Here is a 17,769-nt window from a genome sequence, read left to right as displayed (position 1 = left end):
CTTCCTCCCCTCTGGTGACCACCAGTTTGTTCTCTGTATCTCTGAGTTTGTTTCTGTTTCATTTTGTCTTTTTTTTTTTTTTTTTTTAGATTCCACATATAAGTGAAATCATATAGTATTTGTCTTTCTCTGATCTATTTCATTTACCCTCTAGGTCCATTACCTCAGAGTGTTAAGAAATATTTTGTACATATGAAGGAATAGTTTATAATATGTATAAATTGCAAGGCATAAGAAAATGAACACTTTAGGACTTACTACCCAACTTAAGTTCTAACACAGCTCCAATATTGTTGAAGTCACCTGAGTTTCCTTCCCAATCCTATATCCCTAGCCTGCTCCATTTTCTACCCCCACTAACCCAGAGGTGATGATATTTTAAATATTTTATCATTGCCTTTATCTAAAAGAAAATCATGATTTTTACTACATATTTGCCCCTGGGGAATATTTTACATGTTTTGAGATTTATAAAAACTGTATCATATCATGTACACTAATAAGTAGGATTTTCTTTTTCACTTAACCTTGTTTCTAATGCTTATTTATGTTTCCTGTTGCTACACATCAATCATTGTCACTGATGGATAATTTTGTCTTTATATGAGTATGCCACTCTTGACTTAGTCATTCACCTATCAACAGACATATGGGTGATGTCCTATGGACTTTTAAAAGGCATTTTGAAAAATACATCTGTGAACAGTCTTGTTTTTGTTTCCTGGTGCACTTTGGCTGGAATACCTCTAGAGCATTTAATAGGAGAGAAATTGCTAGGATAGGCTGACAGTGGCCCCAAAGATATATTCATGTCCTAATCTCCCAAACTTGTGACTGTTACCTTATATGGAAAAGAGTCTTTGCAGAGGTGACTAAATTAAGGACCTTGATTTCAGGAGAGTATCCTGGATCATCCAGGTGGGCCCTAAATGCAATCACAAGTGTCCTTACAAGTGGGAGGCAAAAGGAGATTTGACTCCAGACAGGGAAGAAGACAAGATGCTCTGTCAATACCTTGAACCAACCCAGTGAAATTGATTTGGACTTCTGGTCTCCACAACTGTGGGAAAATAAATTTCTGTTGTTTTAAGCCATCGAATTTGTGATAATTTACTATAGCAGTCATAGGAAAGTGACACATACACATATGTTCAACTTTATAAAATAGGAGTTCCCACTGTGGTACAGTGGGTTAAAAATTCGACTGCAGCCATTTGAGTCACTGTGGAAGTACAGGTTCAATCCCTGACCCAGTGCAGTGGGTTAAAGGACTGGGCAGCTGAGGCATAGGTCACAGCTGCAGCTTGGATTCAGTCCCTGGCCTGGGAACTTCCAGATGCCAAGAGTGTGGCCATTAAAAGAATAAATTAAAAAAAACAACAACAAAACTTTAGGCCAAACTATTTTCAATCAAAATTGACAAGTATCTAGAAACTATGATGTGTCAATGTGATGCATCAAATATTAGCTCTGGGAGTTCCCGTCGTGGCGCAGTGGTTAACGAATCCGACTAGGAACCATGAGGTTGCGGGTTTGGTCCCTGCCCTTGCTCAGTGGGTTAACGATCCGGCGTTGCCATGAGCTGTGGTGTAGGTTGCAGACGCGGCTCGGATCCCGAGTTGCTGTGGCTCTGGCGTAGGCCGGTGGCTACAGCTCCGATTCAACCCCTAGCCTGGGAACCTCCATATGCCTCGGGAGTGGCCCAAGAAATAGCAACAACAACAACAACAAAAAAAGACAAAAAGACAAAAAAAAAATTAGCTCTAGTGTTGGTTCCAGAATTCCTATATGAGGATTTAGGAAGCCTGTTTTAAAGCTGTATTTACATAACACTTTCAATAATTGGGGGAAAAAATTAAAGGTCCTATCCATATGGGCGGGGAGAGTAGGTCGCCATTAATTGGCACACTCCCAAATTATTACTTTTCAAGCTTGCTAATAACAGTGGGGTTCTCTGCTTAGTTATATTATTTTCTTGTTGTCGGGGACCTTGGAAAGATGACCTTGTTGGTCCACGTCAGAGAGGTACAACCTGTACTCAGATGTATGAATGGGTTTTTAGAATCACTGGCATGCCATGTGTTTATGAAGCTAAAGCACTTGAATGATTTCCCAGTTTATGAAACTATTTTTGTTGTGACAGCAAGGGCAGGTGTATGTAGGAGCACTGCCCTGACCTTTGCTTACCTGTCTTAGACTTTATTTGCAGCTGTACTCTGCACATCAGCCTACCAGAATTCTCTAGTATCTCCTGATGGAGCTCAACTATTGTCAACTTCTTGCCTGAGTACACACTGGAATCACTTGGAGGCCATTTGAAAACTACAGATTCCTGGGCTTCTCCTCAGATATTGAATAAGAATCTTTGGGGGTGAAGTAGAAAACCTATCTATTTAAAAAAAAAAAAAAAAAAAGAGGAGTTCCTGTCATGGCTCAGTGGTAACGAACCCAAGTAGTATCCATGAAGAAGTGGGTTCGATCCCTGGCCTCGCTCCGTGGGTTAAGGATCTGGCATTGCCCTGAGCTGTGGTATAGGTCACAGACACGGCTCAGATCCAGTGTTGCTCTGCCTGTGGTGTAGGCTGGCAGCTACAGCTCCGATTCAACCCCTAGCCTGGGAACTTCCATATGCCACGGGTGCAGCCCTAAAAAGACAAAGAAAAAAAAAAAAGAAAATCTGTCTCTCTATCTGTCTATTTAAAGTATAATAGATTTACAATGTTGTGAAAAAATCTGTATTTTTAACACCTCAAGATGATTCTAACATAGGTTGTCTGTGGACTCATTTTTTAAAAAATCAGTGCTTAAAGATGAGGCTACTCTAGTCCAACTCTCTGAATCCTCCAAGTTTTCTTTTAGCCTACTAAAATGAAATCTGCTATGCTGAGCTGGACTGTAGAATGAGGTTAGTATCCACAAAAGCAGACACTGTTTAATGTATACCTTGAACTTTATATTTACATTGTCACTAAAAACAAAATGATGGATTAATGTCAATATCATTCTTCTTCTTTTTTTTAAATTTTTTTTTTTTATTTTTAGGGCCGTACCTGCAGCATAAGGAGGTTCCCAGGCTAGGGGTCTAATAAGAGCTGTGGCTGCTGGGCCACACCACAGCCACAGCAATGCCAGATCTGAGCCAAATCTGCGACCTACACCACAGTTCGCAGCAAGGCTGGATCCTTAACCCACTGAGCAAGGCCAGGGATCGAACTCACAACCTCATGGTTCCTAGTCAGATTCGTTTCTGCTGCACCACAACGGGAACTCCAATGTCAATATCATTCTTATTAACTGGATACTATTTGATAACATTTGTGAATATTTTATTTCTCTGGTTTAAGGTGATTAAGCCTGGCATCAAAGCAGACAACTTTCTCTGCAATCTGACTTTTGCTCATTTTGAGATTTGTTATTTTAGACTTTAGCCAAAATTATGTACATTTCACATAGTTTAAAAGGTGTTGAACATCAAAAGCATGCATCTGTAAAAGATAGGATTTGGGAGGCAGCCAAAATGGTGGAGTAGGGAGACCCTGAGCTCACCTCCTCCTATGGGCACAATGATATTACAATTGTCTAGAGAGAAACTATAGATGAGAATGACTTGAAGACTAGCAGAAAATACTTTCCACAACTAAAATTATACAGAAGGAAGCACAATTAGATGAGTAGGAGGAGTAGAGAGGTGGTATAGTCAAGTACTGTACCTCCTACTATTGAAGAGATCAGTGGGTCTAGGGAGCTCCCATCTCGGCTCAGTGGCTAACAAACCCAACTAGTATCCATGAGGATGCGGGTTCCATCCCTGGCCTTGCTAATTGGATCAAGGATCTGGCATTGCCATGAGCTGTGGTGTAGGTCACAGACGTGGCTTGGATCCTGTTGCTATGGCTGTGGCATAGGCCAGCAGCTGTAGCTCTGATTTGACCCCTACCCTGGGAACTTCCATATGCTGTGGGTGTGGCCCAGGAAGCAAAAAAAAAAAAAAAAAAAAGCAAAGCAGTGGGTCTAAACTCCACATTGAGTTCCCTAGCCCCCAGGGTCCTGCATTAGGAAAATAAGACCCTAGAATGTCTGGTTTTGAAGGGCAGCAAGGGCTTGTGTACAGAAGAGCCAAAGAGCTGTAGGAAACAGAGTCCACTCTTAAAGGGTGCACACGAAACTGCACATACTCTGAGACCTAAAACGGAAACGGTAATTTGAAAGGAGCCTAAATCAGACCCACTTGCTGATCTTGAAGAGTCTTCTTGAGAGGTAGAAGGCAACTAGTACTGCCGCTGGGGACATATATTCTGATAGTGGCCATTTTGAGGGTTTGTTCTACTACAAGGATACTGGTGCTGGCAAGCACCATTTTGGAGTTCTCTCTTTAGCTGATTAGTGCTAGAGCTTATAATCCACCAGCTCAGCAGCACCAGTCCTGGGTCCAGCAGGGTGGCACCAGCCCCATGACCCCCAGCCAACGGTACTGGGACCTGACCTCAGCCACCAGCAAGAAAGCAGTCTTCACACAAGGCAGGCCTGGGGCCATCCCCACCTACTAGCGTGCCCACAGTAGTTGGCTGTACCATAGAAGAAGGGCCCACACAGCTCACACAGAGGGCACCACTGCAGCATATAGCACTGATGTGCAGAAGGGGAGTGTGTGGCTGGGCCCCATAGGATGTCTCCTCCATAATGCCAATTCTCCAAGATTTGGAAAAATAACCCACCTACCTAATACATAGAAATGAAAACAGAGAATTAAGAAAAAATGAACTGACAGAGGAATGTATTCCAAATGAGGAAATAAGATAAAACCCCAGAATAAGAACTAAGCAAAGTAGAGCAATCTACCTGACAAAGAGTTCAAGGAAATCATCATAAAAATAATTAAGGAGAAGAATGAATGGACACATTGAAAAATGAGAATTTTAACAAAAAGTTAAAACATAAATAAAGAATGAAACAGATGTGAAGAATATAATAACTAAAGTAAAAAATAGACTGGAAGGAACCAACAGTAGATTAGATGATAAAGAGATCAGTGAACTGAAAGAGTAGTGGAAATCACCAACATTGAAAAGAAAAAAGAAAAAAAATTTAATGAAGATAGTTTGAGACCTCTGAAACCACATCAAGCATACTAAAATTTGCATTATACGAGTCCCAGAAGGAGGTAAGAGAAAGAAAGGAGCAGAGACCTTAACAGAAGAAATTTTAGCTCAAAACTTCCCTAACCTCGGGAAGGAAACAGACATCCAACTCTAGGAATCATAGAGTCCCAAACAAAATCAACCCAAAGAGATACACATCAACATACTATAATTAAAATGCCAAAAATCAAAGATAAAGAAAATTTTAAAACGAGAGAGGAGAAAGCAACTAGTTGTGTATAAGGGAATTCCCATAAGATTATGAGCTTACTTTTCAGCAGAAATGTTGTGGCCAGACAAAGACAGAAATATAAGTCAGTGGAATAGGATAGAAAGCCCAGAATTAAACCCACGCACCTACAGCCAACTCATCTATGACAAAGGAGACAAGGATATACAATGGAGAAAGGACAGCTTGTTCAATAAGTGGTGCTGGGAAAACTGGACAGCGCCATGGAAAAGAATGAAATTAGAACACTCCCTAACACCATACACAAAAACAAACTCAAAATGGATTAAAGATCTAGATATAAGACCAGACACTATCAAACTCTCAGAGGAAAACATAGGCCAAACACTCTCTGACATAAACGACAGCAACATCTTCTCAGATCCACCTCTTAGAGTATTGACAATAAAAACAAAAACAAACAAATGGGACCTAATCAAACTTAAAAGTTTCTGCACAGCAAAGGAAACCCTAAACAAAATGAAAAGACAACCTACAGAATGGGAGAAAATCTTTGCAAGTGAATCGACTGACAAGGGATTAATCTCCAAAATTTATAAACTACTTCTGCAGCTCCATACCAAAAAAACAAACAACCCCATCAAAAAATGGGCAGAAGATCTAAACAGACAATTCTCCAAAGAAGACATACAGATGGCCGAGAAACACATGAAAAGATGTTCAGCGTCACTCATTATTAGAGAAATGCAAATCAAAACCACTACGAGGTACCACCTTACACCAGCCAGAATGGCCATCATCAAAAAGTCTACAAACAATAAATGCTGGAGAGGGTGTAGAGAAAAAGGAACCCTGTGACACTGTTGGTGGGACTGTATATTTGTGCAACCACTGTGGAAAACAGGATGGAAATTCCTCAGAAAGCAAAAAAATAGAACTACCATTTGATATAGCAATCCCACTCCTGGGCATCTATCCAGAGAAAACCACGACTCGCAAAGACACATGTACTCCGATGTTCACTGAAGCACTATTTACAATAGCCAAGACATGGAAGCATCCTAAATGTCCATCGACAGAGGAGTGGATCAAGAAGAGGTGGTACATATACACAATGGAATATTACTCAGCCATTAAAAAGAACAAAATACCAGCATTTTTTGCAACATGGATGGACCTAGAAACTATCATGCTAAGTGAAGTCAGCCATACAATGAGACACCAACATCAAATGCTTTCACTGACATGTGGAATCTGAAAAAAGGACAGACGGAACTTCTTTGCAGAACAGATGCTGACTCACAGACATTGAAAAACTTATGGTCTCTGGAGGAGACAGTTTGGGGGGTGGGGGGATGTGCCTGGACTGTGGGATGGAAATCCTGTGAAATTAGATTGTTATGATCATTAAAAAATAAATAAATAAATAATAAATTCATAAAAAACAAAAACAAAAAATGATTTGAAGTTTTTAAAACTGCATTTACCTATGTTTTGTCACATAAGAAGAACTTTTAGTACAACAAGAGGGACAAAATTATAAAAGATTATTCTGAAGCTAAAAGGAATTAATAACTCAAGAAAGCCTAAATGAAGGGAGTATTAAATCAGAATTATACTAGCTTGTCTTTATTTCAAATGTGCTAGAAAATTGAAGTACAATACTAAGTACAACTGCACGTATAAAATGGCAATATGTTTGGCAGTGCTAGGAAATTTAGTTAAGATAAGCCTAATAATGAAGCGGCGCATTTGCTGAAAACCACATAGGAAATAAGGTACTCTTGTTGAGGCTTGTCATTTTATCCCCCTTCCCGAAAAAGGTTGGATCCCTCTTTGATTACATTCAGGTTAGGGTGCAAGCCAGACATATCTGTCCCTTTTACAAAGTGTTCACAGATTCTAAGGTGCTCTACTGGATTCTAAAATGCTCTGTTAGATTCTGTTAATGTCTACTGTCCTGAACTGGGTCATACTGCCACCTAAGCTGCAAAGGTCTGGGAAAGTAGTATTATTAACTAAATGAGCTCTATTTTGAAGAAAAAAAGGGAGAGAGGATATGGTTAGAAAACTACCAACAATGTTTGTCACAAAATGTTTATGTTAGATGCCCATCAGCATATGTCTGTATGTATTAATTCAGATATTTGTGTAAGCCTAATGTGTGTGTTAAGTTCAACAGAATTGGTCATAAATTCATTCATTAAATATTTGTTTCTTGGGGGTAAAAAAAGAATTCATTTTTGCAGATTTGGCTCTTCTCCTTATCAATATGTCATTATCATTTTATTTCATTTCTTGCTTCTTTTAGACCCAACTGCTGTCTGAGGATGTACCTGAAAGACCATAGTCCTGGGGGAAGGAGAGGGCTGAAGAAGTGAGGCTCTGAACCTGGGTCTAGCTTGGACCTGAGCAGATCTTTCTTTAATGTTTTACATATTAGGTTTCCATATAAAATTTTACATGAACGAAAGTGTTCCACTTACTCATTTTAAAAAATTCTGGATTATGGACAGTGCTTTACAAAGAGAAAATTAATAAAAGTTTCCAGAATTGCAGGGTCCAATATGTTTGACAATTCTGGGAATCGGGCTCTGGAAAGAGGTATGATTTAATGCAGCTTGGAGACATAGGCTTGAACAGGCTCATTAGTCTACATTTTAACTATTGGATTTATTAATGAACATGGTATGAAACTATCTGACAGCTGTCAGCCAGGAACAATGTATACATAAACCAGGGGATGAGAAACCAGGGAAGCAAACATTATGATCAGGAAACATTGCGGTTTCCTAGATTAACTGCTAATGAAATATTTTTGCTAGAAGCCTCCTCTGACTCTGACATGACTATTCCATGAGAAAAGTCTAAAGAGACGTTTCACTGAACTCTTAGGTGGCTTAGCTTTGCTGTCAGGAAATCTTTTTTCATCCTTGAACTAACGGCTTATTCCTTTAGTAAAATTATGGAACATATCTTTTTCCTATCTTTACTTTTTAAAATTGCTTATGTATTTTTTTTGCCTCCAATAAGATGTATATTATAGCTACATTGAGTCCCACACAGGATGTGGTTAAATCCAGCCACTAACGTTAGTAGCTAAAAACAGAGAGGGGGTAAGTGTCACATACACAAATAGTCATATGGCTTAAAAGTATGAATTCACTTGGTGAGATATTTTGCAGCCACTGAAATGATGTGTACAAAGTTAAGATCATGAAATGATAAGATCTTTAGCAGAAGGGAACATAGTTACATATGATGTAATTATGATTGTATTTTAAAATACATTCACAATATCCTTTGATCCAACAATTCCATTTCCCAAACAGATGTGCAAAGATAAACATAAAAGAACGTATACTCCATTGTTTACAATGTCAAAAAATTAGAAACAACAAATCTTCATCAGTAGAGATGAGATAAACTATGGTACATCAAGGCAATGGAATTTTACATAGTTCATTTAAGATACCTGGATTTTGAAAGCTGTCTAGGTTTATTGTTATGTGAAAAAGGCAAATTATAGAACAGAATGTACAGTCTAAACCATGTGGTAAAAATGTCATCATTATATATAATAGATAATATGTAATATATATATATTAGGTACTATGTATCAATATCTATTGTATATATCAATTTTTTTTCTATATTATGTAATTATATAATCTTGATATATAATATACTAGATAATATTATCAACAATTGTGGGTTGGGATTTTAGGAAATGTTAGCTTCTCCTTTATTTCTTATGTGAATTGTTTATAGAAAGCATGATGATTTATAATACAACATGATATACATATGATTTGCAATAGAAAATTCACAAAAAAGGCTGGAGGGAAATACATTAACATGATTATAATAATCATTTTTAGTTGATGGAATGATGAAAAAAATTTTTTAATTATTTGTGCTCTAATAAAATTTATTCCATATGTATATCCTGTACTCTTTTTTTTTCTTTTTTGGATGAACTCGTGGCATGTGGAAGTTCCCAGACCAGATACTGAACCTGCACCATAGCTGCGACCTCTGCCACAGCAGTGACGCTCGACACTTAACCCCCTGAGCCACCATGGGAACTCCTATGCTATACCTCTTAATTTAAAAAAGGAAGAAGGGAATTCCCATCATGGTGCGCAGTGGTTAATGAATCCGACTAGGTACCATGAGGTTGCAGGTTTGATCCCTGGCCTTGCTCAGTGGGTTAAGGATCCGGCGTTGCCGTGAGCTGTGGTGTGGGTCGCAGACTTGGCTCGGATCTGGTGTTGCTGTGGCTGTGACATAGGCCAGCAGCTACAGCTCCAACTGGAGCTCTGGCCTGGGAACCTCCATATGCCGTGGGCACAGCCCTGGGAAAGACACACACAATAAATAAATAAATAAATAAGGAAGAAGAAGGGAAGGAGTTAGGCAGGGAAGGCGTTTTTAGGGATTGGATTAGGTCATTTAAACACCTAAAAATCTCTGGCTTCAACTTACTCTCTTTGGTCACTGATAATGTTGCATTTTTGGAATGCCAAAGTGCAATTAGGTGGATTAGGCTATTTAAGAAGGCGAAATTAATGGGGAGGGGAAGGCAACAGGGATGGGTACATAAATTGCTTTTGCTGGGGGTTTCCACCAAATGTGTTCTTACCACTGTATTAATCATACAAACTGCTGACATTGGAATCTCTCACAGAGGAGGACACTTGATCCTGGGGCACAACTCCTCCATTTGTTTGTAAGGAGGCATCAGTGGATCTGACTATGCTGGAGTCCATTTTTAACAAATAGTGGCTTTGAATTTTCCATTGCATTAGTCTTGAGGCAATGAGTCCTTCAACCTTATGATGTCAACTTATTTCTCAGAAGAGTTCCCAGCTGAATTTTTCTCAGAAATGTTGACCATCTGAGGCAAAGATGTAGACACTAGCTCCTCACTTCAGAGATTCCTTTTCTGGTAAACTCTCTTGTGGGCAGATTTTAACATGCCGAGAATATGGGGGTGGACTTCAGATGTCCCAGAATTTGAATTCCATAGTTCACAGTCCGTAAATGGTACCCCCCCACAGGAGACTCCAAGCAGGACTTCTGCATGTACAGCCCTGCTGATTTTGCACCTTTCCAAGAAAGAAGGGGTAGGGGCCAGGGATCAACAAATGGCAGCCAGATCAAAATCCAAAGTCACACCTGTCAAGACCCCCAGCAGGTGGGATTTGTGGCAAAACCAGAAAGACGACCAGATTTATAGCATTTGAGCCATCAAATAGTGGTATCATTTTTTAAGAAGCTTGCTGATGGAAACCCTTTCATTGATGGAAAATCATCACATTGCACTTCTTTGCTGTTGGGTTCTTAACTGGCATGCCCTAAGGCTTTGTGGCAGGGTTGCCAAATACATAAAGTCATTTCATGACCTAAAATCTTTTCAAACGCCAAAACTAGGAAAGGCAAGAAGAGTTGATTCAAATGTCACAGAGACAAAAATATGTTCTTCTGGGACAAAGGAAAATGGATGATTTAAGTTTGTGGCAAATTTTAGTCTCATTTGCGCATACACATGGATAGTCTTAAAAAAAAAATTCTATTCAGCACTTGGGTACAAGCACAGGGTGTACCCAGGAAGTTCAAATGTCAATGATCATTATTAATACCCTTGTTTTCTTTGCTTGCTCATTGCCAAGTAAAACAAGGAATCGAGCACAAGCTGCAGCAGGAAAAAGGCCGTGAGTATCCTAGATAGGAAAGGCTCCATCTGCTTTTCCGTTTCCTATAGGGAGGGTTCCTTCTCCCACAAGGATGGCACCTTGGATAATGACCACAGTGTGTCACACTGGCTACTGTCTCATTTTACTGGGTGAAGGAGTTTCCTACACTTCCCTGGATATGATGGAAACAGAAATAAGCACTCCCCAGAAAGTGGTTACCTGCTCAGAAATTAGAATAAAAAGCGATCCTAAAGGATGCTACTGTCTCAGTGGCTGCCTTTTCTCTCGGAAATGCAACCTCCATCTGGAGTCAGGTGTGGTTTTGTGTTGTTTTCTCTGGGAGAGTTTGCACAGACTTCTCCTATCTTTGTAGACAGTTCTCAGCCAGTTCTGAGACTGGAGACTAGAGCAGGGATGCTTTGGTCCCAGAGGTATGCAGTTTTCAGCTAAAGTGGCCAAAGGAATGTCCTAACCAGGCATTTCTACCAATGAGGCAAGCTAAGGGATTCTTTCTACGTTTTGGAACTTCACTGAACTGTGGAAGGAAGAAATGAGCATGGTTTCCTTTTTTTTCCCCTTCTTTTTTTAAAAGCTGAAACAGGAGCAGGATTGTAGCTGTCACAAGCTGACTAAATTTTTTTTTTTTTAATAGCACCAAAGTCTTGAAAATCCTTTGCACCCTGGTGAGAACTAATGTTTATGTTGAGACCTTTACATTAGTCGAAGAGGGTGTGTGTGGGCAAGTTACATGTGTGCAGCGCCAGCCACTGCCAGGGGCTCCATATCTGAGGAGAGTGGGGGAGCAAAGCATTCCATCCATGGTCTGAAATAATTTGAGTGCAGAGAAAGAGACTTCAGCTCAACGTCTGAAAATGGACGAATCAGAATGAGGCTTGCAGTAAGCCCAAGAATGCCCTTGATATTCAAACCATGCATCCTAGTCTCCTTGACTGCAACACGTAATTCTACTCTTTCTACCCTGCCTGTGGACGGTCTGTGCAGTGTCAGAATTCAGCCTGTAGACCTCAAAACCCTATGAGGATTCTATTTCTTGGAGATAAGCCTAAGAGCCAGTTGCAGAGGATTGATTTCAATCCTCTCCCTTAACAGAGGCCATCAAATTTAAAATATATAGAAAAAAGGAGACTGTGTGACTTGAAAATTTTAATTAGATTTATGCCAGGATGACTTAGCATTTATCCAGTAATTGGTTCCCAAATTGAAACTTAAAAAACAAAACAAAACTAATCTAGGGATCAGTTTACTGGAATGTTCACCAAATGTTCTTTTACATTTGTAAAATATTAGCCTCCCTGGGTTGTCATAGGGTTGTCGAGCCAGTTTACATAGGAGCTGACCCTTGGGAAAGTCATTCAGAGTGTGACTGTAAAGGTCATTACCATGACTTCAAAAAACAACAAAAAGGTTTTCTTCCTATGGTGAATCAGCAGGGTCATCTTTCACAAGGGACATATGGTTGGCTATTACTGTCAAAGCATAATTTTTAGAAAGTGAAAAACATGGCCCTTAATACAAATGTTTAAGTGAGCACATGTCAAAGTTTATTTACTTTATTAGTTGGGGAGCCATCAAGTTGGTAATCTTGTTCATAAGAGAATTCAAGAGACTAAGTCTATGCAGTTTAGGAAAGAAAGAATCTAGGAATAAGAGTGCTAAATTAGATTTTAAAAAATGGGGACGCAAAATAATGTGGTCACTTTAGTTTATGGGTTTTTGTTGTTGTCGTTGTTGCTGTTGTTGCTGTTGTTTTTTGGCCACACCCATAGCATGTGAAAGTTCCCAGGCCAGGGATCAAATCTGAGCCACAGCAGCAATCCAAGCCACTGCAGTGACAATGCCAGATCCTTAACCTGCTGCACCACAAGAGAACTCCCTATGCAGCTACTTTGGAAGAGAATACGGCAGTTTCTCATAAAGCCTTACCTTCATATGTCAGCAGGAAAAAAAAAAAAAAATGCACAACCTAAATGCTGAAAATTAGCTCTGAGAGACTGTTCTAAAGAGGTAAGGGTAAGGTGGAAAAACAAAACAAAACAAAAACCCAACCAAAAAAATATGTAATCTAACCTCAAAAGGCTACTACTAATTAAAAGAAAAACCAGACATCTTAAATGAATGAATTTAGCACTTTTCCATACCTGGGACAATGGAAGAGTCTGGGCTTAATGAAATTACTCCTTTGATATGTGCCTTAACTATCTAGGACCCGTGCTTGTTTTTCTCCATCCTGAATCCCCTCGGGGTGCACCTTGAGGGGTGGCTACAGTGGCCGATGGCTTGATGGCCACAACATCCTTTGTTTACTGATATGGCAGGCAACAATCTTTGTCCATACCTATGATCCAGCTTTCACAAATGAGTTGAGAATTTCTATCTATACAAAACCTGCACACGAGTATTTATAGAAGCTTTGTAAGTGCTAAAAGCAGGATGTGACCAAGATGTCTGTCAATGGATGAATGGACAAATAAACTGTGATATAGCCACAAAATAGCTATTTAGCAATAAAAAGAAGTGACCCAGAAAAACAGGGAGGAATCTTAAATTCATATTACTAAGTGAAAGAAGCCAGACTGAAAAGGCTACAACTATATTATTCCAACAACAGGACATTCTGGAAAAGATAAAACTGTAGAGACACTAAAAATATCAGTGGTGTCCACAGGTTCAGAGGAGGTAGAGAGGGTTAAATAGACGAAGTACATGCAATTATTAGGGTTTTGAATCCTGTTACTACATCTGCAAATTTTAAATCTTGAATCTTGTTAAAATGTCTATTAATGTGTTACTGTGGGCAAATTCTGTATTATACTTCATGTCTATACTTCATGCTTTGTTTCCTCATATTAAAAGTTGACAAGAATACTATCTCAGAGGGCTTTTGTGAGCATTAAATAAGATCATGTGTATAAATTACTTAGCATGGTGGGAGAGCCAGGATTAAAATGCAGGCAATGGGACTTTGAGACTTTTTTTTTTTAAGGGTTGCACTCAAGGCATATGGAAGTTCCCAGGCTAGGTGTTGAATCAGAGCTGTAGCCACCGGCCTACACCAAAGCCACAGCAATGCAGGATTCCAGCCATGACTGCGACCTACACTACAGCTCATAGCAATGCCAGATCCCCGACCCACTGAGCGAGACCAGGGACGGAACCTGCATCCTCATGGATACTAAGTCGTATTAGTTTCCGCTGCGACACAGTGGGAAATCCCCTTTGAGCCATTCTTAACCACTATTTATACTGGCTTTCCAACCTACATAGAAAGCTAACTGATAAATAAAAAAATAATCGTTTCAAATAAAACCTTAAAAATAAAAGAAAAAGATCCTATAAAATGATTGCAATTTTTTTTTTAAATAATACAATTTGTGGGGTAGGAGAGAAGCCTGCGACATAAAGAATCCTTATGGTAATGGAACTCCTGTATCTTGAATGTATGGTTGATACACAAAACTACAGAAATGATAACATGGTTAAATAAACACACACATATACACACAAGTCCAAGTAGAACTGGGGAAAAAGGAATAAGGTCACTGGATTGTATCAAGGTCAGTATCCAGGTTGTGGTGGTGTCCTATACTTTTAAAATATGTTATTACTGGCAGAAATTGGGCAGTATACACTCACCATACTATTTCTTAAAACTGCATGTGGATCTATAATTACCTCAATTAAAATTTCAATTAAAAATAGGAGTTTCCCGTCGTGGCGCAGCGGTTAACGAATCCGACTAGGAACCATGAGGTTGCAGGTTGGATCCCTGCCCCTGCTCCAGTGGGCTGATGATCCGGCGTTGCCGTGAGCTGTGGTGTAGGTTGCAGACACGGCTCGGATCCTGAGTTGCTGTGGCTCCTGCGTAGGCCAGTGGCTACAGCTCCGATTAGACCCCTAGCCTGGGAACCTCCATATGCCACGGGAGTGGCCCAAAAAAATAGCAAAAAGACAAAAAAAAAATTTCAATTAAAAATAAATAACACAGTGCGTTATTCATGCTGACACTACCTTCTATGATGTCCTTACATTACCTGAAAGATGAGGGATATATCAACTAGGGATATATTCATATATGCAAGCCATGTTTCCAGGTATGTAAAAATGAACTGTTTGAGGTTTTGATGCCAATGGATTTAACTTTATAAACATAGGTAAAAGCTATGAAAGGAAATAAAAATGGAGTTGGTATTGCTTAGACAGCACTCTTAAATGGAGTGCTTAAGGAAGCGTGATTTATGCAACATCACAGCTTGGATGCAATGGAAACTTTTGACCTGATGAAGTTATCCAAAAACATTGGCCAGAGACTCAAGATGCTTATCAGACCCTTTGTCCCAAAATACCTCTTAAGAGTCCACCTTATCCTAAAGCAACTAGTGATTCCTTAAGGACAAATATTTTCATGTCAAAGTTGATTTTAATTCCCTCCAGACAACCTTTTTTTTTTTCTGGCCACACCTGCACCATGTGGAAGTTCCTGGGCCAGGGACCAAAAATCCTGGCTGCAGCTACAGCCTACACCACTGTACCACAGCTGTGGAAATGCCAGCTCCTTAACCCACTGCACCAGGCTGGGGATTGAACAGGAGCCACCAAAGAGACAAGCCAGATTATCAACCCACTGCACCACAGAGGGAACTCCTCTCCAGAAAACTTTTAACAACCCTGTGGCTATTTGCCTTTATAAGCCCTAACTCTTTCTCTTCCTTGGAACATTCCTTTGAGATTTCCCAAATCTGTGAGTCCCGAACTGCAGTTCTTAAGACACCAAATCAACTCTTTTCTTATTTGCAGGCTCCTATATTGATGATGATGATGGTGGTGGTGGTGGTGGTGGTGGTGGCAGCAAAACTACATTACCTTCAAATGATACCTGGGCTCTAAAAAACTTTTTTTTTTTTTTGCTTTTTGCTTTTTAGGGCCCAAACCTCAGCATGTGGAGGATTCCCAGGCTAGGGGTCTAATCGGAGCTGTAGCCACCAGCCTACACCGAAGCCAACAGCAATGCCAGATCCAAGCCAGGTCTGTGAGCTACACCACAGCTCACAGCCAAGGCCAGAGCCTTAACCCACGGAGCGAGGCCAGGGATCAAAGTCGCACCTCATGGTTCCTGGTCGGATTCGTTTCTGCTGTGCCTCGATGGGAACGCCTATAAAACTGTTACTGAAGTGGGGCCAAGGGTCAAGCCTGCCTCATTCTTGTTGAAGACCTAGCCCATTTCACCAGGAAAGGCCAAGCAGAGGTGGCCTTGAGGTCATCAGTAAAGCTTTTTAGTTTTAAGACAGCTGTGACATTTGAGTGTCCTAAAAGGGAAGTTTCTTTGAACATAAGCAAAGAAGTTAGTTGGGATATGTCTTTAATCACAGGATAGCCTTAGAGAAGAGGCAGTTGAGGCAAAATATCAGCAAGGCTGGATATTTTGAAAGATTTGCTACAACATCCCAAAACATAAATGCAAAGTTTCAAACAACACAAATTGTTTCGTCTCTGTCAATGTTTTCTCTGTTACTGAAAGGGGGAAACATAACTGAAATGTGCTCCAGATTACCAAAAAATGTCCCTTTTGCCTCAGACTTTACCTGAATTTCCCATTCAGCTTGTATTTAAACCCAGAGAGTAAACCAAGCTTAGTCATCACTTTGAATGTCAAGATGAATGACATTTCGAAGAACTCAGCTGGTTCCATAGATAAGAATGTTTTTTAAAAAAGTATGTTGAAAAGATCATGCCAATCAGCTGAAGTAATAAATGAACTCCAGCTGGTTTCCTGCAGTGCTTTATCTTCTTTCTGTGGTTTTGTTCTTATACAAGTTGTGGGGCATTTATTCAGTTTTGGATATCTTCCTTCTGTGTGACTGTGGTTGAAAAAATCAGTTGTTCTGAATCAACTGCCTCTTCTCTAAGGCTATCCTGTGATTAAGGACATATCCCAACTAACTTCTTTGCTTATGTCGGGCTTACTGGCCCAAGATGTGATTGAGAAGAATGGTAAATCCACAGGGCAGGGTTTTACAGCCAGACGGACTCCTTCCTTATCTCTGCTGTGACAGATGCTGATGACAGATGCTGATGCTGTGTCTATCTTTTCTTTAGGCGTAGAACATCTCTTCCACCCCCAAAGCCAGGAGACGGGAAGGAATGGAAACCTTTTTGATGGCTTCATGTCACAATTCCATCTCATTCCATAATCAACTTCAAATTTATGATGAATCGTGCTCTATGATGTCCTATAATTCTACCACCGGAATATAGTTAATTGCTCAGATTAAAATGGTTATTATAAAGGGGTGTGGGAACCCCACCAAAATCATTTATTGGGTTTATTGAATTAGCATCTCGTTTTTGACCTCTAAACAAGGGCATATTATTATTGTGCTCTGAACAGTGTGGGTGTTCCACCAATTCTTGTTAGTTATCCGAGATAAGACATGAGAAGGCTAGTAGTAACTAACATGACTAGTATCCATGAGGATATGGGTTTGATCCCTGGCTTCACTCAATGGGTTAAGGATCTGGTGTTGCCGTGAGCTGTGGTGTAGGCCGGTGGCTACAGCTCAGATTCGACCTCTAGCTTGGGAAATTCCATATGCTGTGGGTACAGCCCTTAAAATAAAGGACCAAGAAAAAAAAAAAAAAAAGCTATGTGAGAAGGAAAAAATCTGCATATGGAACTATCCATGATGATGAACTATTGATGAAGACATGTGGCTTAAACAAAATC

This window comes from Phacochoerus africanus, chromosome 1, assembly GCF_016906955.1.
Source record: "Phacochoerus africanus isolate WHEZ1 chromosome 1, ROS_Pafr_v1, whole genome shotgun sequence".
NCBI classification, from domain to species: domain Eukaryota; kingdom Metazoa; phylum Chordata; class Mammalia; order Artiodactyla; family Suidae; genus Phacochoerus; species Phacochoerus africanus.
This window is presented reverse-complemented; position numbering follows the sequence as displayed.